Here is a 27,204-nt window from a genome sequence, read left to right as displayed (position 1 = left end):
CAGTAAATGTAAAATGCTCTTTTTCTCTTTGAATTTTTGAGATTCGATATTCATCAGTTACACCTCTTTGCAAAGCGATAGTAAAAATGTCATTTTAAGTTGAGTGCTATTTTGGCAGAGTTCTCAAATTAAATGGAGGATAACCCGCCATAATCCAAAGCCACTGGTGTGTCGATCTTATTACCTTTAGGGTGCGCGCAGAGTGAACGTCTAAAGGCAAAACCCATTTACGCACCACGGGAATTTACGCTCGGCTTTTCTTTAAACGTTCACTCTCGGATAATATTCCAAATTGATAATTGGTTAAATGTACTCGAACCAACATTCACACCGATTCGATTTCTTTTTTTGCACATGCGAAGGCGCTTTTTAAAGAGGTTTCTTCGTCTTTCCCCTTTCAGATGGTGTTAATCAATTCTCAAGTAGAAGTCTCAAAGAAACATTCTACATATATGTATTAGTAAGTAAATATTCGGATCAATAACCCACTGACGTGCCAACACAGACGGACATTTGACATTGCCTCTCATAAGTTGACGCACGCACAGCTGAACGGAATGAAGAGCTGTGTGGCATGTCGCAGAGCGATTAATTGCTTTGAGAATTTCTTACCACACACTTTTATGATTTGCAAGATACTTTCGTATCATGTTATTTATTTATGGACGCAGATATTTTTGCTTTGATCCCTCACGTAGCGGCAAAGCAAATGTTTATTTTGACGTACGGCTGCTACATGCAGGGCCGCACTATTTTTGTCAGCCGTGAGGTGAACTCACCGGAAAATCTTGTCAATTGAATGCATCTGTAATTTAGTGTTGTATGGCGCTGCCATTGCCACTTGCACTCGTATATGCGAAATGCCACATGCCACATGCCACATGTGCTCAAGTCCACATTATTTGGCTATCATCCAGTTACATGCCACTCGTCGTTGTGGAGATTAGGCAGGTCGAGAACAGCAAAGTGTGCTAAGGTCCCGTTATATCTCTCATCGAAAATTAGAATTTCCTTCGTTCAGCGTCAATATTATGAATTTTTAAGGCTTCTTTACTTGCAACAGTATGAACTTGTGCAGACGCCGGGTTGAAGTCAACAAGTCAAGGAGATTTAAATATCTAATTTTTAGAGTAGTGAGTATGGAGCAAGTGCCGATCGGCGCGAGCAACCGAAATGAAGTACCCTGTATTTGCAGCTGCACTTAATTCATTCATCGAGCGAATCCGTGCCAAAAATAAAAAGCGTTGCAGCAAAGAGCAACACGCAGTCAATGGTGCGGGCCTGCGGTGTTTGCAACATCAGCAACACTATGAAAAGTGTTGCTTCATTCATTCATAGTCGGGCGATGGAGGTCGCGGATGCGGAGTATGAGCGGGGCCTCGTTTCTAAATTTACACTGAGAGTATTCGGCCGATGTGCTGTGTGACAGTCGCAAGCGAGCGTTGCGCCTAATACTATAGACGATGCGAAAATCCCAAAAGCAAAAATCATTCGGGTTGCAGTTGTTTGCGGCATGTTGCAGCTGTACACTTTGCAACATCACACACACACGCATGCGACACATAGGCGCAGAACAGTTGCTGGTGAGTTTAATGTGTTCGGCGGGTGCCCGCTTGGCAATTATTGCTCCGCCAGCGGCTGCAAGAGTGAAAGTGGTTGACGTGCCGGCCGCACCGGAAGACCGCGAATTCCACGGCAGCTCAACTTAATGAGTATCCACAGTGGCAGCTGTCAGTGTAGAGCCGCACAAACGCAAATAAAACGAGTTATTGAAGCAACAACACCAACAACTACAATTTATGCAACACACATGCAGCGATCTGGGTGTGCGATACTTTTCAATCCAATCCACCGCGCGGACAACACCACGAGACACACACAGTCCAACCAAATATACATACATTACTACATATACATATGACGCTCGCACGCCGTTGCTGGCTCTTTTACAGTGTAAGATGTTGCTGCGCCATTAATATGGTCGCGTGCGCGTATTCCTGGGTATACATACATAAGTTCGTAGAATGTCGATCAGCGATTTCCATCAATATAACGGTGTTCGACAAAGACTTCAAGAGACATTTGTATTTGATTTGCGTAAAAAGGTGTGTTTGTATGTCTAAAATCCACACGCATTCAGAGCAACTTCTGCTTAGTTGCAGAACCAGACAAAATGGAGGGGACTTTGGCTTTTATTTGTATAAATTTGATCATTTTCAGGTATAAGGAAGAACAAATAAAATGTCAGAATTTATGGAACCATAAATGAACAATGGAAATGTATCTAAGCAAACAATATATAGTCGATAGTGCTTTAGGCTGCGATGTGACCTCTGATTTTGAGCTGCAGGACTAGATTTCTTCATGAGTCCATAAGATTTATTTTCTCGAGTTTCAGAATAGCTAAGAAATCGGTTGCATCTTGCCAGCCGCCCTGTCTTGATTTAAATGTTAGAGCCATAAAAAAAAATTAATGTCAAAAATCGATGTTGAAACGATAAGCGAGTCAACAAATCAGAAAATGTCACAGAGAGAGTTTGCCCCGCCATCAGCTGTCCATCGAAGAATTTAATAAACCGATGCGGCGAAGTAGCTGGAATCACTGCTCTCAGACGGCGATTTTATTGTGAGAAATCTAATCTAAAATAAATGAACGTTTGCAATGGCCAATTATGGAAAATGAGTTTGGAACCCCATTGAATTACCTCCTGCCATAGCTTGCGCCTTTGACGCATCAAGTTCAATTTGTTTATTTCGTAGACGGGGTGGAATGTGCGCTGATACGTTAATACTGATACTGATGCGGTGAGGCTCTGTCTTATATAGGTATCCCGAGACGTCAGCTCCACTTCAAAGCCAAGACGCATCAGGTATTCTGTTTGATTGCCATCAATATATAATGGCGCGACTGGGACCGCTGGGGAAAGTTGCACTGAAAAGAGGTTGTATCTATTTTAAAGAACACTTTTTTTGTAACTACCAAGAAAAATAAGAATTACTCACTAATGAAATGTTTATCAATACCATTTTTGAAATTTCATTCGCCTATATTGAATGGATGATTTTGCCAATCGCGACATGTTGCACAGAGTATAATAAATTTGTGTGCCTGAAGTTGGTTGTAACACTTAAACCTAGTCAAGACAGACACATAGGTAAATCGAAATGCTCAGGACGATGGAATGAATATCGCCTGTGCGGTAATCTCATCACTGCCACACCCACAACACAGTTATTCGATTGGTACGGGGTTCACATTAGGGAGCATAATATGATAATTTGCATGTAAGGAAAGTAGGTTCATTGAAAGTACAAATCTGATTCCAAAATTCTTTCGAACAGAATTGGTTAGATGTAATTCGTTTAATAAATCGCCTAACTAAACTCCAGCAAGCAAACCTGCGCTTAAATGCGGGAAATGACAGACACAAAGGATTTGCATTATTAATTTGCATCACTTCACGCTGGCGCGCAATTGAATATGCAACGAGATGCTAAATAATCACTACCCTCAGTGCCAGCTTACGACGCGTTCGCTTTGTCACCTTCATTTCCTGGCGCAAGGCGTCCGCCAGCAAATAGCTACCTTCATACCCGGCAAATCGGTGCATCAGCGAGTCAAAGTAGTTGCGCCAACTCTGCAATTTCGAACACCTGCAGATCTGTAATACGCGCCTAACCGAACAATCAGCTGCCGGATATACACATGCATACTTATATGGCGCCCAATACAGAGAACAATCGATTTTTATTCTAAACCTTCGATAACGTATTCTCGTATCTTATTCGAGATTCCATTTACGTCGTTCTATAAACCAATTGTACTCGATATTTCATATTCTGTAAAGCAGAGTGAGCAATTAAAGCTCTAATTACCATTTATGGTCTGTAGTAATAATTGGGTTGGGTGCCTTGTCCCGGAGCTTCGTGCGAATCCGGAACCGTGTCCTGAGTGCTCGGGATTTGAAGAATAATTTTTAAACGGCCGTGTCACAACCTGTGAAAGGCATAAATGACACGGTGAATGACTTTGTGAGTGTAAATCTGCGGTTGAGTGTGGCGTGCGCTAGCTTTGTCTTCAGCGTTACTTATACGCCATGCTCGCATCGAACGCTGGCAAGGGAAAACTGCTGCGAAAGCGGAAGCGGCAAGAAGTGCACGGCCGATGAAGCAGTGGAAAGACACGCAAATATTTAACATCGGCTTAAAGCAATTTCTATACACAAGGAGGCTGATGTAAGTGTTGCGAGTACTTAGCGAGCGTTTCCCTTGATTTGCGGTCTTTATGGTGTGCTCGTACAGCGATGGATTCTCATTGGCTGTGCAGCCATTTCAGAAGTTAATGAGCGCATTAAATTTCAACTTGAGGCCAAAGAAAATTCCTTCAATGGGGAGTTAGTCTCGGCGGTTCGCTGCTTAGTTTGTTTACATGCCAACATGTTTGCACTTTCCTTGTGTGCCTCTTTCAAGAGCTTACACGAGGATGGGTTGAAAGGGTGATGCAAAAGTTCAGCAATATGTAACGAACATTCCGGCCGTAGTTTGTTTGATAATAAATCGCTCTTCAGCTTTTGTTGAGGTTTGTGACAATCCATTTCATTTTTTTGCGCTTTTGCAATGACGCACACTTTTGCGACAGATGTCATGAAGCATTTAGTTTTCAAGCGTCACGGGTAGACATTAATACCGCGCTCCATTCACTCAACTAATTTCTTTCGGCAGTCACTCAACTGCCAGCACAGTTCGTCGTAGACTCACACGCTTATCCAGCCATCTTTTTACCTCCGTGGCTGGAACACCTCATGTGCTTGCAACTTCGCAGCCACTATATCCAAAGCACAATGAAGTAGCTGCAGAAGGAAGGGGCAAGAGGGGCTCTAGCCAAACGATAAGAAATGCGAGTTGAATCAGTGTAATTCAGAGCGAGCAGAGTTAGTTTTCATCTGGGCACGTATACGTTGTGCGATTATTAATGTTAACATAATCTGTGTGAATGTGGGAGTAAACATAATCATTGAAGTTGCAAGTGTGCCAAGTGTGGAATGAAAATATTAAATATAAAATACTTGTAGTTAAAAAAAAGGTTTCCAAATTTCAGTTATTTTCAATATTTCAGCAAATCTTGCGACAGCTCAGTAAGAAGACCTTTATGGTTTAGTGAGTGTGAGTTCGTATTTGTGTGGTGTGTGTTATGTGAATGCATTTATTTAGCTTCTGAATGCTATTGTACTAGTTTGCCGAGTCTCCTTTGAGTGCAGTGGCCTTTGTGTGGCATAACTGGGGGGCATGTCTGCTCGCGCTACGTACGATTTTCACCACTCCAAGATGCTTTGCGGGTCCGCTTCAGATGCTTTGTGTTATCTCTCGAAGAAGAAAGTGCTCCAAGCAGACGAGCTACTTACAGGAACGGTGGAGAGGCACAAAGAGAACTTGTACAAGAGACAACAATATCGAATATCCTTGAAACAATTTAAGCACAATGCGTCCTCCACCTGCATGCGCACTTTCAAACAGAGCACTAGTTCGATGTTATTGTATCGAAATTGTGAATCGGTTAGTGAATGCACACATGAGCGCTGGGAAGAGCGTACAAGTCAGCGTGTGAGTCGGTTCAGCTGAATGCACAATGCTATACTTATGCATTATGCACAAGTGAGTCGTGTTTGTGCTGCTGCAACACACTTCACCTTCCGACCACACGCCACATGGCCGGAGTTTTCTGGCCATTCAAGCATTTGCACGTGCAGTTGATAAACATTGGTTTGGTTAGGTAATTCTTACGGGTAAACTTACCAGAAAACAGAGCTATAGAAACCTTTGAGGATTTTCAAAGTTCTGAGGACTTGTGTATCTATGGATAATTTATGTGCGCATGGAATTGAGTTAATGTTGAAACAAATGAGCGAGCACATGCGAATGTCCTCCGATGAACTACCTCGTATCCTCGCATGCGGCAAATGATTGATTTCAGCCGAACATTCGTGCGATTATGACTTTCCATAAATGTTGATTGGTTTGAATCGTCGAGACGGTGGTTGATTTCTCAGCGCCTCGGTCGCTTATATAAAAAAATTTGAATGCTCACAGCAATGCGGAATTTTAAATATCCTTGCGGTGAAACGGTGGTGCTGTGGTGGAGTCGACGATGCCTGCTGACAGCGAGCGGCCTACTTTTTAACTTTGCCCAATAACTTTTATTTACATCCATAAATTTTACTGTTGTTGTACCTCTTTCGCATTAAGAGTTCCCTGCAGGAAAACGTAACACACACATATTAATATCTGTTCTACTAGTTCTACATATATTACATTAGGAGCAAATTTCCCGAAGAAAAAGTCGCTCCTTGCAAGGCGGTGTTTTCTTCTCTTTTCTGTTCGTTCAGTAATATTTTTAATTTCATTATTAGTATCAATTAATAGGTTAGTATCGTAACTTCAAATTATGGAAGTCCTCTGAGCGTGGAAGGAGTAGTTTCTTTAAATAGCATTTTACCAAAAGCGATGTATTGGACACGAGGAAGATATGGACCAAAGTCTATACTAAATTAGAGTAAGCTAGGCGGACTTAAAGATATTCAGAGGTCAAATCGTTATTTTGATCATGTTTAACGGGATGCCCAATTTAGTGGGAAATACCTATCTCTATGTTTCAGCTGTTGAGGGTTAGATGTTTATTGGTTTTTACAACAAAGTTATTAAAGGCGAACTAGGAAACATTAAATAATAATCGTATCGGGCCCGTTGATGTACGAAAAGATGTGTCGATTGAATTTCGCCAATGTCCAGATTCAGTCCGATCGATAAAAATTTTAATTTTCGTGAAAAATCAGTTTTAAGCCTTCTCCGATCCTTAGAAATCGATTTAAACAAAGATTAAAATAAACCATGAAAAGTTCTTCTATGTAAAACTGCAGACCATATTTTTTTAATTCAACCATTTTTCTTCATTTGTGGTGTCTTCATTTTCTTTAGATTAATTCAAATATTTGCAAAATATCCATTTTAGGTTGCCAATTTGACTCAAATATTTCTTGCAGAGTACGCGTTACATCCTCCATCAGCAAACCGAATCGCCACTTTAGAAAGTATGTACTTATGTATGTATTCCACAGGTTAGTGCCTCGGATGGTGTGCTTGAACGTTGGAGTATGTGGAGCTGTGGGATATCAGTAAAAATTGACATATGTGTGACATTCGGTCTAGTGCATTGGTGTATGTGGGTGATGACAAGGATGCACATCGATAAAGATAGATCGGTCTTTGCAAAAATTTATGGAAGGGAGACTATGGATAGGTATGTCGATGAAGTGGATGTAATTTGAATGTTTGTCCTTTGTGAGGCAGAGTGTCGGGTATTTGTTATTAGTTGAGAGTGTATATTTCTGAAGAACTCTTAATTTTTCTTGGCGTCTTCACTGACTGGCGTAAATGAATGGAGGACTCTGCCTACTTTTCGATCATTGCTCACTTGATGAGTTAGAGCTTATAAAGTTGACTCTTGCAATTTGGCGCTCAAATTCTCACCCTTTTATTACATCATGTGCAGTATATTGTAGAAAGCTTTTAACAGTTATATTTGTGTGTAGTAGCGTGTGTTAGCGCAATTGTATTTGAGTCTTCTCGATTTTCTGGGTCACTTAAAAATTGCAACCACTTTAAAACATCTCTTTGCGATTCCATCGAGATTTACTTGTTTACTTTCAACTTTGTTAGTTTATTTGCTCATTCAGTGAGTGGTTTGAGCTCTCACTTCGAACAAGACTAAATGCAGCAGACATTTTCATATGAAACCTTTTGGCCCCACATAATTTTAAAAGCATTGCATATGAATTGTAAATGGACAATCCGTCATTTCTTTCAATAGTATTAATTGCTTATGAAACAAAGTCTTATTTAGTAATAATCCTCCTATTTGGATAGCAATAAAACACCTTGAACAAATAGCACATTGGGAAAGATTGGTATGTGTTGGTTCGCTTCGCCTTTCGGAAGTTAAACTTGACTTATCAGAAAGGATGAGTTCACGTTTTTGTTCTGAACCTATTTCACTCTTCGAACAGGAAGCAGACCTGTTTTACATACTCTCTGAATATTTTGTAATTTTTGAACAATTTTTAAATCTTTTGGTGTGGTTGCTACAAAACTGCTGAAATCTTATTACTCGTTCTTCCGTTGACTTCGGCAAAACAGCTTTAACAGCTGTCGGCTGCATATTTTATATCGCTCTCGGGCCTTGCTTTTAATCAAAATGTATCAAAAGGAAAACATCTAAAATAACAATAACACTTCGGGAACAGAAGGAAGAAAAAACGAAAACGACACAAACAATATCTTTTATCCTTTGGCCAAACTCAGGCTGGCAACACGTCTTGTAAAGGGGTTCATTCATTGTTGATGATAGTTTGTTCACATTTACCTCACTCGCCTCGATTCTTTTCGTCTGCTTATCCCTCCGAAGGCGTTGTCGTGGTTTTGTATGTAATGCAAAAGGTAGAGTCATTCGCGCATAAAGAATTCGAAAGGAAACACTTTTCTCATTACCTATGTACATACATATTGGAGTGCGTATTCTTAGGCATACTATACGTCTGCTCAGAGAGAATGGGTGGTTGGCGCTTAGTCTATTCGTTCCTCCGACCAAATAATGCCCTTTATTATGTCCTCTACTTGGCTATCTACCATCTTTTATTTTCCACTTCAAACTCAGGCACATACTCAGCCAAACGGCCAAAGAGGCAAACATTGAAGCGGCGGACAAGCGGACCAAAACCCATTCTAAGCTCACATATGCTCCTCGTAGTTTGCGCTGTTCGCTTTTCCGGTTCTTTTCTTCTTTCATGCAGCTGCCACTTGGTACTCAACTTTAGGCGCTTCCTCCTTCCCTGACAGCCATTCGCTCCAGCTATGCGACCACCTCAGCAGCGATCCGAGTGCGTGTGCTGTAATGGCCAGCCGTCCGCTGCTTCTCGTGCTGAGTGCTTAATGACATGCACTGTTGCTTTGTGGAACTCACAGAGTTGCTGATAGGCAGGCGAGCTCAACTCCATTACATGCACTTGTCGGTTGTAGTGTTGTGTACTATGCGAGGCATTTTGAAGTTCCCAGTGCGAAGTCGACAAACTTCCAAGGGCCTTCTAGTTTTTTTGTATAAGCGGTGCTTCAGCTCAAATATTTGTCCTATTTGGCTACTTCCTGCACTCATTACTTTACGTATTACTCTTGCACTTGTGGAATAATTGTGGAATATTTCTGACGTTATCTTTAGAGCTGCAGGGATTATGCATTTCAAGAAAGCACAAAATTCTTAGCAAAAGTTACATCAAAATATTATCGGCACATATACAAAAGGTCCCACCTCAAATTGTTATACAAGAGTGCATGCAATGGAAAAAGTAAAAAATTCGGTATCTTATATAATAATGAATAATTTAATTTACTGCTTGGAAATAGCAATTTTCCCTTTCGAAAAGGATTTTAATACGATTAGATTTGTTGTAAATGCACTGTTTTTGTTTATCTTAGCTAGTTGTTTGTCGTTCAAACCAAATGTTTTTGTCTCGTTCAGAAAAGCCTCTTCAAAGCCACAGTTTACCTCTTCAGTCCTTCAGTCTTGTGGTTTAACTAGCTCAATGCTGTTGAGAAGAGCCTGAAATCATCATATGTTGTTGTTGTTAATGAAATAGTTCTGTTTACAGATGTAGAAACCACATGTCTGGCTTACAAGCGAGCGGCAAAAGAATGGTCGTTAAAATGCCAAAACAAATGCTTTTAAAGCAACACCACAAAATCATGTCTTTTTCCGAGTTGAGTAAGATATGAGCGACTTTAAATTTGTTTGAGAAATGCGACAAATGAAACGGAAAACTAGCAAAACTAAACGAACCATAATTTCAGCTAAGATGTTGCCAGTATTGGTAAATACCGTGAGGGAAATTTTATCAATCAGCATTCTTTCGCCACTCGCTTAAAGGAAAACTGAACTACATATAAATAAGAAAAAAAATATGCAGCTCAAAAACTTACTCCCTTATCAATGTGCTTGTTCTCATTATCAAATCCGATATTAACCGTGCTCAATTCAATTTGAGCTGGCAAAGCGTTGCACATTTTGACGACTTGTCCGTTTCAAAGTATTTGTAAATAAATCAGTTACACAAAGAATCTCCTTCCCCTCATTGTTTTTGCACTGATTTAACGGCATTGCCGACGGAATTCGGAATTCTATCTACGTGATTTTCATTTCATAAAATTAGCTAATGTCAGCCTTTCCAATACAGCAAAGGCACAACAACAAGTTGAATTAAACGAATGAGACAAGTTGGCAGTGTTCGTTGGCTGGCGGTCGCTGCGGTTCCAAGCACATCGCTGATTCGGGTGTGGGGTGTGTGGCGGTTTATGGAATCCCATCGCCATTTACCTTATATCAAGGTGATTGCAGTGACATAATTCGAGGATTTTTTGCCATTACTTCAAAATTCCAGGTGGCAGGCAACCTTATATGGAATTCAGTTCAGACTTTTAAGTGGGCGGGCTGGCGGTTGCCAGGTATGCATCAAAATACTTGTGTGTCTTTGTCTGCATATGCCACAAGCTCAAGCGCGTCCAACACAGCGACGTCTCTGTGGCGGGAGTTGGCGTGTAAATATTTTTGAAAACACAATGTGTTGAATAGCAAATATTAAATTGAAACGTGATCGGAATGTAACTTGAGCGCAGCTAAGCTTAAGTGAATATTGTGAGAGATATTTTCAGCACCTGTATACCAAGGCTGACGAGGGTCGTGCGTGCTGGGGATGAACGAGCGCTGACGAGGGGCTGTAGGTATGTGGCTGCAGCAGCGTTCCTTGGTTACACATCGAAATATAGATTATGTGTTATTTGAAATTCCAAATATTTTTTTTGTAAAACCAATATGTGAAAGTGGCGAGATTTGCAATCTCATTAAATTTCACTTGCGTAACTTTTAGGTGCGTAGCAACAAGATTAAATGTAGTTTTTTTATTATTCGGTGCCTCAGATGTATTTTTTGTAAGAATATCCATATTTGTATCTTCTGTGAGGCTTTCACTTTAGCATAAAACTCCATCTCATTCAAATTTGATTATTGACTAAAATCTCAGAAATGTGTGCACTCTTGCTATCCTTATGCCTCCTCGGATTCTGTAGCGCCTAGTTGTTGACAAAGTTCTTAACTGAGTTCTGAGGTTGTTTACTCAACTGGCTGCTCCTTGAAGTAAATAAAATCGTTTCATTGTGCTTTGAGGTTCTTGTATAGAAAGTGGATGGAATCGGTTGCACCTAGCCGCACATACGAGATATTAAGCGAGATCTTTCGCACTTTATGGTATGCTACAATAAAGTTATTTCTTCTTCTTACTGAGAAATTGACTGATACTAGAAATAATGCTGCTGCAGGTTTGGGCTAAAGTACTACTTGGTCACATATCTGAAATAAATCCCTTAACTTGTTGAATTCAAGGTCAAAATCATTCTTGAGCAACGAACGGTGAGACGTATTTGGGTGCAGAATAACACTGTTCTAATAAATGAGGCACATACTTGCACGTGTAGTAGTGTAGTTTTGGTTCAAATGCAGCAGGTCAGTGGGTGGATTTCACGTCGTGCGCCACGACAAAGGCGCCTGACCAGTGACCCAAATCAAATTAATTTGCGGCCACGCTTACTCTGCACGCTCAGCTGCGTACACACCGCTTTGTGCGCTTCATTATGGACATTTTTGTTGTAGTTACAGCACCCTGGTCGCCCTAGTCATCCTGGTCACACTGACACGCATCGCATTTGAGATACTGCCATCGGACGTTTGCCTTGGCTGTTGCTTCTTTTGTTTGAAACGCTGGCACGAGCGGAACCAGCGGAAGCTTGTACTAGTTGTGGCTGAAGAGAACACGTCCGTCTGTTATGCAATCTTTGCAGCTTTGCGCGACCAGCGGAAACAAGCCAGACCAACAAGAAGGAAGACCTGCTTTGAGTCTCCAAAAATGACATTACGTAAGGGGGGTAATTAGCTGAGAACTATTATTAGGTCGTGTGGTGCTGCTGGCGAACCTTTATACGAAGCCACAACAAATTTTAATTTTTTTATTTCACAAAGCCCTTTAAGGCAACAATACGCGAGCTCTTAATTTCGTTGTACTTAGCATTTCGGTCACCTCTGCCGCCACAGCTAAAGCTCGGCCCGTGACTTGTTTTCGAAAACCAGATGAATGTCGATGCAGACGCTTTCGCCCCCTACAACTCTGCCACAATGGCGCGAAGTGTTGTCTATGGCAAATTTCGCACGTGCTTTAGGGGAAAGTCAGGTAGATGACGACCACCAATTCCGTTTGAAGACATTCATAGTAATTTATGGTTAATTAGACACTTATAGTTACACATATTTCATCGTAACTGTTGTTCCGTTGCTTCCAACTTCTGTTCAAGATCTCCATAATTCCTCTTTGTTTAATATTGAATAATGAAAAATCAGGAAATAAAAGTTATATAGCATTTGTTAAACCGAAGACACGACCCTGTCTTTATAACATAACTGCTGACCACTGTGAAAACGCTTCGGTGTCCGAACCCCATTCAACTAAACCGAATATACCTTGGTATGTACGTCGAAAAAGAAACACGAAACACATCTAAAAGTGAGTACGTGAGCGCAGAATGCACGTCTGAAACTAAAAGAAGCCAAAATAATTACAAATCGCGCCGAAATTTCACACAAATTCACAGCAAAGTTTGCAGCGTCTCCCGTTTTGCTGCTTCACTTCCTGCTGCCTTTTAGAATAGAATTTGTAGGCCGCGCGCATGAGCTGATCCGCCGCTGATGAGGCAGCACATTTCCCGACCGTGCCATATATTGGTGTGTGCGAGAGTCTGTGAGTGCGGCGCTGGTGTGGATGCTCCGCGAACGTGCCCTCGATTACTTGCTAACCATGGTTATTTAAGTGCATTCATGCACACACACATAACTAAAGTAATAATAGAATCTGTACCGGAATATGCGCGGGAAAGTTAAGGCGTCGCGTGCCGTCGCCGCCAAGCCACGCAATCGCTTTCGGCTCCGTTGCGGGTGAAATAGTGCAATCAGTGCTGCCAAGTTGAAAATAAATGTGAGCACAAATTATGTGCGTCAGGAAGCACAAGCCTTCGCGACCTGATACGAGCGTGTTATTTGCATATATTTACCGTAGGGAACAAAACCGTGGAGCGCTAAATGGAGCAGAAGCGTTTCGGGTTAGAGCGGTTACTGGTGTTTAACAGAAAAAGTCTCTACATAGGGACTTTGTAAAAGTGATAACTGCCTGTAATTCTCAAAAAATCTTTGAAGTGGATCTTTTTTAAATGCATATCAACCTCGTGTCTGCAAATATGCTCTTCAGTGTATAATTACATTCGCTTACGGTAAATGCGTGAAAGACGCGCAGCAAGAAGGAAAACAGATGATTGTGGGGTGCTGAGGTTTAAACACACACTTTCGTCAGTCCACAATTGTGAGAATGTTATTTTTACCAAAATTTAGCAACATATGTTGTCAAATAAATTGTACTAAGGCTCCACAGCCGAGACTAAAGACTGGGTTCTAGTGGTGATAGTAAAGTCTAGATAAAGGATACTGCTTTTGTATCCTGAATAGGGTACAATAAGCTTGCCACGAAGCTTTTAAAAAGAAAGAAGCGTCGGAGTTCAAAGAAAGTTTATATTCATATAAATAATCAGGGTATCGCATTGAGTCTGTTAAGTCATGTCCGTCTGTATATACACAAATGCTCACTTTCAATTTTTTCCCCAAGAAGTTGCTCATTTGTCAAAGTCGTCGATATTATACTGTTAAAGTGTCGAGCTGGCATACGAACTGACCGATCTTAATCTTTTCAAGACATCCTCACAAATTTAGCGTAGATTATTGGTCGGTGCATCACTACCATTTTTAAATAAGTTCAGATCGCATCACTATAACATATAGCTGTCAATCAAATGGAGTGATATTTTTATACCCTTTTTATTTTATAAGTAATGCACTTATGAAAGGTATTATGGCTTCAGTGTGGTCGAAGTTAACGTTTTTCCTTGTTTTATTTTTGAAATAATTATAGCTCAACAATGGGATTCTTTCCTTAATTTTGCTTTTCAATTCGTGCAACTGCGGGTAAAATGTTTCAGTTTAACTTCAAGCGAGATATTATGCAAAATGGAAATAGGTTCCGTAAATAATCGTGGTGCACTTGCACTTTTGCTCACGCTGCTCCATCCCAGCCACTTTGCCGCACTCAGCGGCTCACTTCTGGCTGCAGCGCCGCTTATTGCGCTTTTTTCAAGTGCAAACCAAATAAACGCGGTGCGCCCGTGCAGTCGACCACAACAAGGCAAACATAAATAATAGGGAACTGAGCGGCCACCAGTGGCCAGCAGCGACTACGGGGTGTGCAACTGGACGGCGGAAGTGCCTGGCATTCAGGGCTCCACGCAGCACGCAGGTGGTTCATGACGGTAATGAATGAGTAGGCAGAGATTGTTGTTGGGCAAAAGAGCAACGCGCTCCGCATGCTGATTAACGGCGCGCCTTGAAGGATACTGCAAATTTTCTCACCTAAACCAGCTGCTAAGTTTTTAAAGCTAATAACGGAAGAACGAAGCGTTAACATAATACACCTCAGAAAGCTAGACGCAAACAAATAGCGATTTAATAAAAACGAACGAGGCATAGCGAACGACAAATGGAGGAAGTAGCAGAAAAATTCGCCTGGTGAAAGTTGGTTTTGGTTCAGGCAGAAGTTCCAAAGTAAACGCTAACAATTTGTTATTTAATTAGCTGCTGTGGGTGGAAACAAAGTACAGCGAATGCAACAGCAAATATGCGAAGAATGCCACAAGACGCACGAACATTTCGCTAACAAAATGAAAAACAACAAAAATGCCGGGAGCTGCAAGCGAAAACTTTCTCAAGAAGCTAATAACAAAAAAATTAAATGAAATAAAATAAAAGAGAAATCGTTTGCCAGCGAAGTGCATAAAATGGAAATAAGATAGTTGGGAAACGAGCGTCGACAGTAGCCGAAGCAACAGATGCAGCGGTAGCAGGGACCAGGCGGCAGCGGGCGGAAGGAATTGAGCGCAAACTTTGCCACCGGCAAGTTTATCTGCTGCAAATAGTAACCGCTTCGAACTTAGAATTGAGGAGGGCTCTCTCTGGTTATTTTCGAGTTTGTGCTAACCAGTGCTGGAACGGATCCTCTGTCCATTTATGACCGGAAAACTTTGTACAAATTGTTTCTATTTGTAATGGACGGAAGTGTAGGTGCAACAGCGGAAGCGAGTAGGCTAAAGTTCGGCATTGAATATTTGCGTGGTCACAGGGCTTCTATTTGTATTGTGACAGTTCATGTCCTGGGAAAACAACAAATGACTGCGAAATCCTTTATTGTCTTTAGTTAGTGTATTCGTATTCTTCTTTCCTAAAATGACTGTGGGTTCAAATTGACATAATGTTTAATTAAATATACACGAGGTATTCTTCTTCTAGTCAATTGACAGACATTTTGGTTTAAATTATTAAATAAAGAGAGAAAACAAGCTTACTTTAAGTGTATAAATTTTGATTAATGAAGCAATAATACATATATAGAACAATTCTATGTAATAAAAATTACTAGCACTTTACTAAGGTCTATTGCATTTAAGATGTTGTTGATTAGCAGTTAATTTCGACAAAATGCGTTGATGCACCGAACTCAGCCACGCGTAATTCCTGGATCACAACAACAGTATTCGTGCTTGAAAGTGTGTGTGAAGTGGAAGCAGTCAATAGAGAGATGGCGCCATTTGGCAATGGAAAAGAACTTGAAACGAAGATCAAGTTCCGTTGCACATTGTTCCGTCTAATTTTGGATACCAGTTGCAAATCTTCAATCTTGCCTGACATCTTCTACGCTTTCCCTCTAATTGCAGCCCGTATTGTAGACCTGCTCGTTTCCTCCTTTCACTGTGGGACATTCGAGATTCTTGCCGACAACACAACGAAGACATGTGGCAATAAAATGCACAAATGAAAGCTCTCAAACGCCGGTGTGAGTAGGCCGCATACAGCAGCAGCCCATGAGGTCGCGGCTAAACTAAGAAAAACGAGAAACATACCAAAGTATGTTTGTGTGTGTGTGTGCCAAAAACCCATTTAATTAATTGAGGACAAAATAAATGATCAAAATGCACGCTGCGCGCCAGAGTGGACTCTAATTATCATTTTTTGTGCGATTTAAGGATACACTTCGGACGTGCGTGGTCATCGCCGGCGTTCAACGCTTGAAACGCCATTGCACGAAGCAAAATATGGCGGCACGCGCGTCGAAACAGCAAAAGGATCAGAGCACAAGGTTGTGAACGTGCAGCGCAGTAACGGTAGCGAGGGGCGAGACTCGAAGTCGAGCAAGGCAAACCTGAACAGGCAAAACCTGCCGCGCCAACTGTTCGCCAAGCGACGTGCGTTGCTTGTGTACATATGTAGGTGCCACGCTCTACCTATGAGTGTGTGTTAGTGTGTGTGCATTGCTGCGGATATATTTAGCTACGTGCAAGCTTGCGGTTTCTACATATTTTTCTCCTTTAGTAAGGATGCGGTATTTTTTCTTTCTCCTGACCTATAACAAATGGACTTCACCCGCCACCCAAAGAGTAAGTATAGATTTACACAATAATTGTTTATGGAGCATTTCACTTTCGAAACGAGCTAAGCAACAGTTTTAGAAAGGGTGTGAACTTTCTTAGAATCGGTTTACAATGAAAAGTGAAGCATTATGAAAGGTACTGAGTCAATATGCAATGCGGCTCAAGTCTTCACTTAGTCCTTTTATAACCGTATTCAAACTTTTTTCCAATGTTTAGCTTTGTAACGCCTACTTATCTAACTATAACTTTGTCCTTTGTAATAAATTAAGTGACAATTGAATATGAGCGTTCTATAAACGCAGTATTTATCCTTCTAATTTGGAATGCCGCATCTCTTTGAAAAGTCGTTGATTTTGGAGAGATCAGGCGAACTCAATCGGTTATATCCGCGAGCTTGAGTAGTTAGTTTGTGCTTCGCCAATCCGTTCGAGTATTCCAAGCCCGTCGCACTCACATCAAAACATTTCCCGACTTTACAAAATACAAGTACAAAATTAGTGCGCCAAATAGTTAATAAACTCAACACCAAAGAAGAATCGACGATGAAGCAGAATATAATTGTGGGAATGGGCTGGAAAAGAGACTATTTCGAGTAGTATCTTTAAGCCGTTATTATTGGAACCTTCACTGGAACTCTTTGAAAAAGTATTAACCATATTAATCATCTAAGATTTTTATAATTGACCAGCGTGGCAAGCAGAGTCGATTTAGCCTTCTCCGTCTGTCCGTCTGTATACACAAAATAGTCTTTCAGTGTTTGAGACATCGAGTTGAAATCTTGCACGCGTTCATTTTTCACCAAATTACCAAGGAGCTACTAATTTGTCGGAGCCGCTGGCATCTGACCACTATAGCATATAGCTGCCATACAAGCTGAATGATCGAAATTCTTTTACGAATACTTTTTTTATTTGTGACAGATTACAATCCCAGGTATTGCTACAATATCCGAAGAAATTGCTCAGATTGGACAACTATAATAAAGGGTGATTTTTTAAGAGCTTGATAACTTTTTTTAAAAAAAAAATGCATAAAATTTGCAAAATCTCATCAGTTCTTTATTTGAAACGTTAGATTGGTTCATGACATTTACTTTTTGAAGATAATTTCATTTAAATGTTGACCGCGGCTGCGTCTTAGGTGGTCCATTCGGAAAGTCCAATTTTGGGCAACTTTTTCGAGCATTTCGGCCGGAATAGCCCGAATTTCTTGGGAAATGTTGTCTTCCAAAGCTGGAATAGTTGCTGGCTTATTTCTGTAGACTTTAGACTTGACGTAGCCCCACAAAAAATAGTCTAAAGGCGTTAAATCGCATGATCTTGGTGGCCAACTTACGGGTCCATTTCTTGAGATGAATTGTTGTCCGAAGTTTTCCCTCAAAATGGCCATAGAATCGCGAGCTGTGTGGCATGTAGCGCCATCTTGTTGAAACCACATGTCAACCAAGTTCAGTTCTTCCATTTTTGGCAACAAAAAGTTTGTTAGCATCGAACGATAGCGATCGCCATTCACCGTAACGTTGCGTCCAACAGCATCTTTGAAAAAATACGGTCCAATGATTCCACCAGCGTACAAACCACACCAAAAAGTGCATTTTTCGGGATGCATGGGCAGTTCTTGAACGGCTTCTGGTTGCTCTTCACCCCAAATGCGGCAATTTTGCTTATTTACGTAGCCATTCAACCAGAAATGAGCCTCATCGCTGAACAAAATTTGTCGCGAAACACATTTCGAACCGAACACTGATTTTGGTAATAAAATTCAATGATTTGCAAGCGTTGCTCGTTAGTAAGTCTATTCATGATGAAATGTCAAAGCATACTGAGCATCTTTCTCTTTGACACCATGTCTGAAATCCCACGTGATCTGTCAAATACTAATGCATGAAAATCCTAACCTCAAAAAAATCACCCTTATATAGCCGCCATGTAAACCAAGATAAATATCTTTTTCATCCTTTTACGCCATAAAAAATTCACCTGTGAAGGGTATTATAGCTTTGGTGCTGCCGAAGTTAACGTTTTTTCCTTGGTTCCATATTTATATTTTTTTGTTGCTCATTTATTGGTTACGTGTGCTTTTGTTGCTTGCGGAATATAAGTATATGTGTAACTCCTGTCTGCCTTTCCTATATGTAAATATGTGCATCAGCCCGTGCCATTTATTCTGCAAAGCAAAGTTTTCAGGTTTTTATACAAACAGGCGTGTGTTTGTTTGCTTTATGCTGAAAAGTTTCTGTTCAGCTCACGAAGCTATCGATACCCCTCCCCTATAAAAATTTTCACAATCTCAAGTGAGCTCCTAACACCAGACACCGACGTTCTCTTCCCACGAATTGCCTCATCCCCAAGCTGTAGTTCTATTATTTTTTGACGCTCTATGACTTTTGCAAACAAATTTCTCTTTTGCCTCAGTGGTAGTTGATTTACGTCTTTATTTGTTTTCGGAATTTGTGTCAGCCGCAGCAAAGCCAAGCCGCAGAGTCGGAGGCATGGCGAACACTTTTTATTAATTCGATCATGTATTCAAGTCAGGTGAACAAAGTGCTAACTTAATTGAGTAAATTGGGCCGGGAAACTTTGACACATGCTCGCCTGAAAGCAACAACGAACAGGAAAACACCACAGGAAGCCGAGTGACCAAAACATATGTCTATTTTTGTAGCACTTATGTGCTTATGTATGCGTAGGACAGACAATATGTGGGCGACTTGCTTTGGGTCTAGATGAAGCTGTCTATTGTTATCAATTAAATCCAATATTTGTTTAACACGAAATTCGACGCCAATGAAAATGTGTGTGAAATGGTCTTAAACATGGAGTATGCCAACACTGAAGTCTTATGAAGAGCACAATTAGTTACATTTCATTTGTTTTCATTATTTCGATGAAATTCTATCGGTTCTTCTTTAAATATTTCCGTAAATTATTCCTCATAAGTTATAGAAGTTCGTTCCATTTGGTTTGCTTATCACTGTCGGCTTCGAATGCACTTTACTCGTGTTGTGCTCACTAATGAACTCTGCTGTTATCTGGCAGACTTCCAAGGGTATATACTGGCTTGCAAACAGGCTCACGGACTTCCTTGCCTCGCTTGCCGATGTTCATGCATGAGTTCGCCAACTCACTATTGTCTGCCGCAATTAAAAACTACTATCGCAACACTCAGGCCGGAGCACTCGTACTTTTGTAGAGCATACCATCGAACTGATGTAGTATTCTGCGCTTAGCCGCTCAGCGCACGAGGAACGCCGTCATGTTGCGCTTCATGTGGCCGGAATGTTTTCCCATTGTAGCGATGTCTGCGAACTCCAATGAACTTCAGTGAACTGCTTGCTGCTCGGGTTCAACGGCTAAAAAGTTTGGAATTTTCATGAAATCACTTAAAGTGCAGTGTTTACCAGTTGATTCGCGTGCTGCAGACGATAAGGATGCCGTGGTTTTGGCAATTGGCTTCCAGCTTCCGTTCCGCTGTTACAACTGTACCAACTTGACTCTTCATATCACCCTTGTAAGTCTCGTCCTCTGCCTGGGTGACCCATCTAAGTCAGTTTGATCCTTAATGTTTGTAGAAAGATACTTATTTAGAGAGAAGGTTGTGTCTTAATATCCTCCCAATCGAAAAACTATTAACTTATGCTAATGTTTTTGGCAATTCACTCATGATGCCATCTGCGCTGATGAAAATTCTGGAATTATTGAGAAGATTTCCAAGGAAAATCATCACGTCTGAGTTAACGAAGCAAAGTCTTCAAGGAATACTGATAGATTGTGGATGTTAATGGCACACCTTCCTCTGATTGCTATCCTTAGGAAAATCCGTTGTTAGCATCCACAAATGAATGAAGTTATGGGTCTGTGGACAGGGTAAGAATTATTTCCTTCAAGATCATATCCGCCTGATCGAACTGCATGTTTTGTACTTATTCAACTTGTATAAAGCTTGCCCGTCGCCCACATATCATTTCATAATTAATTTGTTTCGAAAGTTCAGTCAGAACTATTGGATTTTTCTGCTTTTCCTTATTTTGCACGTGAGTTTTATATGAGTTCGCCACGTCGCCCTTAACTACAATCACATAAACCATAAAAATACTGTCATTGCTGCCTGTTTGCCTGGCGCTAAGTTCGTATTCTTAAGTTTCATATCCGCTAGTGTCATTGAAGTGCAAAGAACTACATTTTCACCCGCAAACTACGCCAGTTTATTTGCAAGAGACAACAACAAAAAGATAATAGGCGAAGCCCCACCGCTGAATTTTTTGGCTTTTGAACAAATTACTTTGCATTTAATATACTCTTGATATTTCGCTCGAAGAGTTTGCCGGCAAAAAAGGAAAGAAATATTGTTGCAATGTTTATGACGGTGAGGACCACAGTATATTGTGGCACTAGTAACCTACTCTTATAACTTTCTAAAAAGAGGTTGACATCCAGGTATTTTTGGAATTTAGCATCGCTTCGCCTTTAAAATTGGGAAAAGAATTTGGACTTAGATGATATATTTTAGACAACTACCTTCTTGGTATTCTCGAACTAAAATTTTTTTATGTGGGCTAGTACTCTGCTGCTATATTTATCCTTTGTCTACTTAAGGCATTCAATTGTAATTTAAGCGCACTTGAACGATCAGCAGACTCTTGTTGCATTAGAAACTCTTTTGAAAAAGAGGCACGAAACTGTGAACGATTTTAAGTCACATAATTTTTAGATATTCATGCTTGAGCAAAAGTTTTCGTTTTGTAATCAAGTCACATCAAGGGGAGGAAGAAGTCTAATTGTAAAAATAAAGATAATTTTAGCCCTTTAAAAATAGAAGAAATAAACGGCGTTAGCGTTTGTGGTCTCTGTGAAGCTATGTCACACATAGCAGACATACACCAAGCAAGACCTCCAAAAGCAACAGAAAAAGTTATAGTGATTAATGGCAGTATAGCAGGGGGGGTGGCTGTGAAATTTTTCGAAACTTTACCGACATAAGCGTTTACGGAAGTGTAAAGTCAACAATGCTTGCGTGCCCGTGGCATGCCAGAAATGGTTGCGTTTCCGCGTGGAGCTTTACACACTGTGACTGAGTAGGTTTCGCAGTGCGGACGCAATTTTATATGAGTTACCCAAGTCTTCACAAGGATGTCGGGCAGGTGAGCGCAACCGACGAGAGAGGGCGTAAAAGCGGCACATGCGCCTCAGCCGAAGTTCGTATAAGAGTTAGGAGCTTTTGTGTTCACGTGCGATTAAGGCGAAACGAGTTCACCGTGGAATGAAGGCAAAGGACGTTGGGGCTGGTAATAGTTTGTTGATATTTGCAGGCACGAGACAGGCCGACGCAGGCTATACGAAAGAGCTCAAAAGAACAAAACAGCACGTCAGTTTGTGAACAGCGCGCGAGACTAGTTGACGTCGGAATTCTAAGCGATAACGTGTTTGCGTCGGATAAGGCGGGAAAACGCTGGCGACTAAGGCGACTCGCAAGTGTTTCGTAAGGTTTTTGGAAAAAGTGAACCGCACTTGAAATAAGTGCTTGTGTGCTTAAAGATTTGTGAAAGCATAAATATCCAAATAAAAAATTAATTTTGGAGTAAATGTGTGAATGAAACCAAAATAATTCGTTGCCGAGGCGTCCTTATCAAACACCTCAAAATCGACTCACCAAGGATTATTTTGCCAGTAACCGCAATATTTTGTGATTCGGCAGCTATTCTCTACTAGCGATGCTGGCGTGCGGCAGTGTTGTGTAAATGGTGCACGCCGGTTGAAATTAAATGTCACTCATACGCCATGTGAGTCGGCAGATTCGCCTCGCCACGATACAATCGCCGCGATCTCGCGCGGAAACCGCTCGTGTTCGTGTGTGTGCGCGTCAAAGCGGATTTTCCGCTGTTGTGCCCTGAGTGAGGATGAGTCCGGGGCAAAACTAAATAGCAAATGATAAGAGCAACAACATCAACAACAACAACAACAGAAATCAGTGGAATTTGTCGCAGTGGTAAATTAGAAATCGTAGCCGCGAAAACGACGCAGGAAGTCGGAAATATAAAAATACAACGCGCAAGTTTGTGCGGGCGTGTGTTTTCGAGTGTCCGTGCGCGCTTTCAGGGTTTAACGAGGATTTGTGTCGATACAATTGCGTGCTAGAAATCCCACCATTTTCCGAATTTCCGTTTTCATCTAAATCACTGAGTAGCTTGTTTAATGTGTAGAGTGTTCAGGGCAAAGAAATAGCAGCGAAAGGCATAATGCTAATGGCTCTCCATCACTTTGGGTCGCAGAACTCTACACCGTTTCCTCAAATAGAAATAGTAGAGAATATGTATATAAATTATTGTGTGCAGCCGCCCATGTTTTTAGCAAATTGAGCAAGTGCCAATCAAAATGGAAGAATTATTGTAAATAATGCATATCCGTGGGCAAATCGTTTAATTGTGCGTCGGAAATGTTGAGAGCAGTTAGAAAGAGGGTATCAAACCATGCCGAGTGAAAGTATATAAAAAGTACGCAACAAGCTTCAATTACTGAGTGAATTTAAGCACTATTTTTTAGAAAAGGAAAAGTTCCCTTGGAGATCTAATCGAGCTCGTCATCGGTTGTCTCTAATCGGTGAAAAGTCGAGTTTTAGTGTGTGGTTATACTCATAATTGCAGATCCGTGATTTATACTAACTTGAAAATATTTTATTTCACATATCGAGCAACTTTACGACACTGCGTACTCGGATGTAATGGCTTTATAGCCAGCAGTGCCAGCGAGTTGTAACTAACAAGGTGAGTTCCTTAATATTTCAGTAATCCTGTTCAATGCGAATTGTACAGATGGATAGTCGTTAGTAAGCTTTATACGAGTATAACAATAGTTGTTAGTTTGAGATGATGTCCCAGCTTTGTTTAACATTGAAAAATAAATTCCATAAGTGTTTTAAGCCCTTGAAAAGATTGAAAATAATTCACTTTGATGTGCGATTTTGTATCCATATACCATGAAAGGATATTTTAGAATGATTCAATGACAACTAGGTCTTATTACTCGATTGAGTATGGCATACTGAACTACATATAAACGCCATAAATTCAAAAACCAATCAACTTACCTTACTTAAGATATACTTGAAGCTCTCGGCACTACGTCTTATATTTTTATGTCTCATGCCTTGGGAGTTAGAGAAGTACACGTGGAACCTAGGCAACCGGCAGTGGTACACCTTACTCTTAATGAACTGATTTCGCTCTTGCTACGTTTTAACGATTCGTTGGCAATGCCATCACAATTTTAGGAATATTTGAATTTTTACTTTGGGCTTATTTGCACTCTTGGCCCATATCTATTCTTATTTCAATTTTAAATAACTCTTATTATCTGCTGATTAAATTCCTTACCTTTACGGTTGTGATTTTGCTGTGAAATTATATCTTCAGATTATCTACAAGGAATTGCTTGCAAAGATGTGTTCCTCCAAATTTGATGCTAAAAGTGTTGTTGTACTTTACTTGTGGCACAAACGCTATCACTTTTGTATGCCGACCTGAGTTCGCATCTTATTTGTTTGCCAATGCAGTTTCGGAGCCACGTCGCAAATATTTGCTCAATGTGCAACAACGCAATCAATTTTTAATGAAACGAAAACAAATTCAAAATCACCGTTACCCAGTTCTGTTCTCTGCTTAAAAAAGTTGTTCCACCATATTTTCACTACGTTTTACTGTTACTGCTTTTGCTTTGTTCAATATTTATGTATCGAATGAGGCCGCTCGCCATTGAACGAAACAGCTCCCTTCGGCGCTGATGTGCCGCTGTTTGTTGCAAGAACTGCACACGCAATAGCAGACAGTAAAACATTTTGTCGGGGAAGTAAGTATTGTGCTCCCTTTGCATGGCATATGTCTCGCGAATGAGTGTTATCAATTGGTTATGAAAAGGAGTACGCCAGGGCGTATGAGTGCCATTCTTGAGCAATGATTTCGATGTTTATCACTGCTTTGATTAAGCGAATCTACATCAGTTGTGTTTGATTTCAAAGAAAGGGCTAAATCAAGAACTATCAAATGACTCTTTACATTGATTAGGTGGTGACATCTAGTACTTAACTTTTAAAGGATTATCGCCTTGAAACAAACATCAGTTTCTTGGATCCTGGTATATTAAGTGTTCGTGCTTGCGCACAGGTATTATGCACTGATGTTATTATTTCGGCTCATTAGCGAAAGTTCTGCAAGAGGTTTCCTCACTCTGGCGTACAGACACTGTGGCAGCTACGATAATCTCGCCCTCACACAACGCTCTCTTTATATTGCTCCAATGTGGATGCAGTACAGAACTTGTAATCTGCTTAAAGCAGTTCACAGATCTTGTATGTAATGTCACAACATCCTTTCAGCTTCGCATTAGCTCAACCGTGCAGTACTTTGCTAGATTTATGGGCAGTTTGACTGAAATTCCCACAGCTCGCAGGGCGGCTATAAATTTTAGGGTCTTTGGGAATTACACCTTTAATTTCTCGATACTGACTTATTTATTTTGTAGTTGCGATATTGCAGTATAATGTCGTTTAAAAATTTGCCGTTTCTGCTATGCGTCAATGAAAATATTCCCTTTAGAGGCGTTGAGCGCCTGTGCTTGGGTATTTTCTGCTGACAACATAAATTCACTTTTGTTTGTGCCCTCATACACGTACATACCCTTGTGGACATATACAAACATACATATATGTATTTCATACATACTTACAAGTAGCGAGTAATTTATTTTGAATGTATCGAATGTTTATTTTCACACCAAGGGCTGAGGCTTGGCATGGGTGGCTGTATGCGGCTTAATTGGAAGGGACAGACAAGTAATTGGAGCCTTGCACATCGCAAACAAATGGAAAAATTAATAGCGAGCTTTAGAAAATGAAACGGGAGACAGATGGCTTTCGTGGATGCAAATGTTGCATGAAAGTGTTGCAGTAGGTCATATATACTATACCTATGTATGTATGTATATGTCGGTTGATTTCACATTTTTTCGCCCGGTAGGAAAATTAATCCGTCGGTAATGAGGTGCGGATATTTAGTTTGACCCTCTTTTATGAAGAAATTGCTTTGTATCGCTAGCACCAACTCTTCATTCAACAATCGCTAGAATCCGTATCACCTCTAATATTGATGTTTAATGTGTAATTATCGATGCGAAATGTTGATTAGAAAATGAAAATGTTTAAATATGTAAAACTAGGAGATATGTGTTAGAGCCTTGCTACCTTATTCTAATTCCAAATGACTAACTTTGCATTAAAAAATAGATTGCAACATTTTGCTTGGTTTCAATCCAATTTCGTGACAGTCTGCTGGCAGCCGTCTTTCAGCACGGCTCAGCATGACCCACTTCAGAGGCATCATTCAGCTCAAGCCACTTTCCCACTTTCCCCTCAGTCCCACATCCATACATAAAAGTCAACAAACACTTGTTGCCAAAGGAAAACTTGCATCCAAAAGCATTTTGTTTCAGTTCATACTTGTTGTAGTCGCGACCGTCGAGCTCGTTACTTGTGTCTGGCGGGCGGAGGAGGAGTCGCACAAATTATTTGCCTGTCGAAAAGAGGGAAATGAATGCACCTGTCACTCTTAATTACTATTTTAATTAACTGCTCTCTTTAATGTTCTTTTCCATTTCATTTTTTTATTCATTTATTATTTCTCTGCCGTCCGTTAGTCTCTTTGTCTGTCGGTTTGTGTGATTGTGTGTTTTTTATTTTAAAAACTTTCTCCTTTATTTAGCCCTGAACACTTTGACGTGCTGATGAGAGGAGAAAATGAAATCGTCCTCCATTCATGTCATAATCTTTCAGGCTCTGATTGAAATTCATCTCTCAGTCGGCAAAAAGAGGTGACGCAGTATCGCAGTAAAATGAGCAGTTGGACCTAAGCGCCTGTGTGGGTGCTTGGGTGCTTGGCTTCTGGGCCCTGTGCTCCTTGGCGTGCGCAAGCAAATTGAAAGAAATGACGTATCAAACGTGACTGTAATAACGGTTTTATGCCCGTCTTCAGCGGGCCTTTGCACGATTCAAGTTTTGTTGCTTTTCTAAAAATTCTGCTGTCCTATTCTCTTGTCAGTGGTTGCACGAATTGGGCATATTTGTTGTTGTGGGTTTTGCGCGTTAAGCACTAATTACGCTAATTCACCATTAACTGAAATGAATTTTGTTCGAAGTTGATTTCTGTTTGTTCGCTTTCGCTTTCGCCTTCGCTTTTGTGTTTGTTTTATTTTTGTTGTACTCACTCGTGTCACTGTCATTAGCGTTGACGCACTGGCATTAGCAGAATCTCAAATGACATGTCGTTAAGTTTATTGCACCTTCGTGTCGCAATTTCCGAACTTTCTCCTACCTTATAACTTGGCGGCAAACTTGTGAGTAAATATGTGTGCACGCACACATTTGCAAGTATGTAAGTGCGAGTGCCGCTTTAACTGCTGGCGCGTCTTTTCGACGGCAGGTAGTTATGACATAAAAGGTTTCTAAAATAATCCATCAGTATTTTTTAAAGGCTTAAATCGTGAAGAACCT

At 40.7% G+C, this 27,204-nt stretch overlaps 1 protein-coding gene across 2 annotated transcripts in view; it reads left to right on the top strand.

Annotated features, from left to right (window-relative positions):
• Positions 1-23,077: 23,077 nt before the first annotated feature.
• The window catches only part of LOC105228289 (teneurin-a), a 221,412-nt gene continuing 217,285 nt past the window's right edge, over positions 23,078-27,204 (top strand). For both annotated transcript variants that reach the window (XM_011208067.3, XM_049455388.1), the window contains exon 1: positions 23,078-23,428. The gene's annotated coding sequence lies outside the window, so the exon portion shown is untranslated. The remainder of the gene's footprint in view (positions 23,429-27,204) is intronic.

This window comes from Bactrocera dorsalis, chromosome 4 (genome assembly GCF_023373825.1).
Source record: "Bactrocera dorsalis isolate Fly_Bdor chromosome 4, ASM2337382v1, whole genome shotgun sequence".
Taxonomy (NCBI): Eukaryota; Metazoa; Arthropoda; class Insecta; order Diptera; family Tephritidae; genus Bactrocera; species Bactrocera dorsalis.
This window is presented reverse-complemented; position numbering and strand designations above follow the sequence as displayed.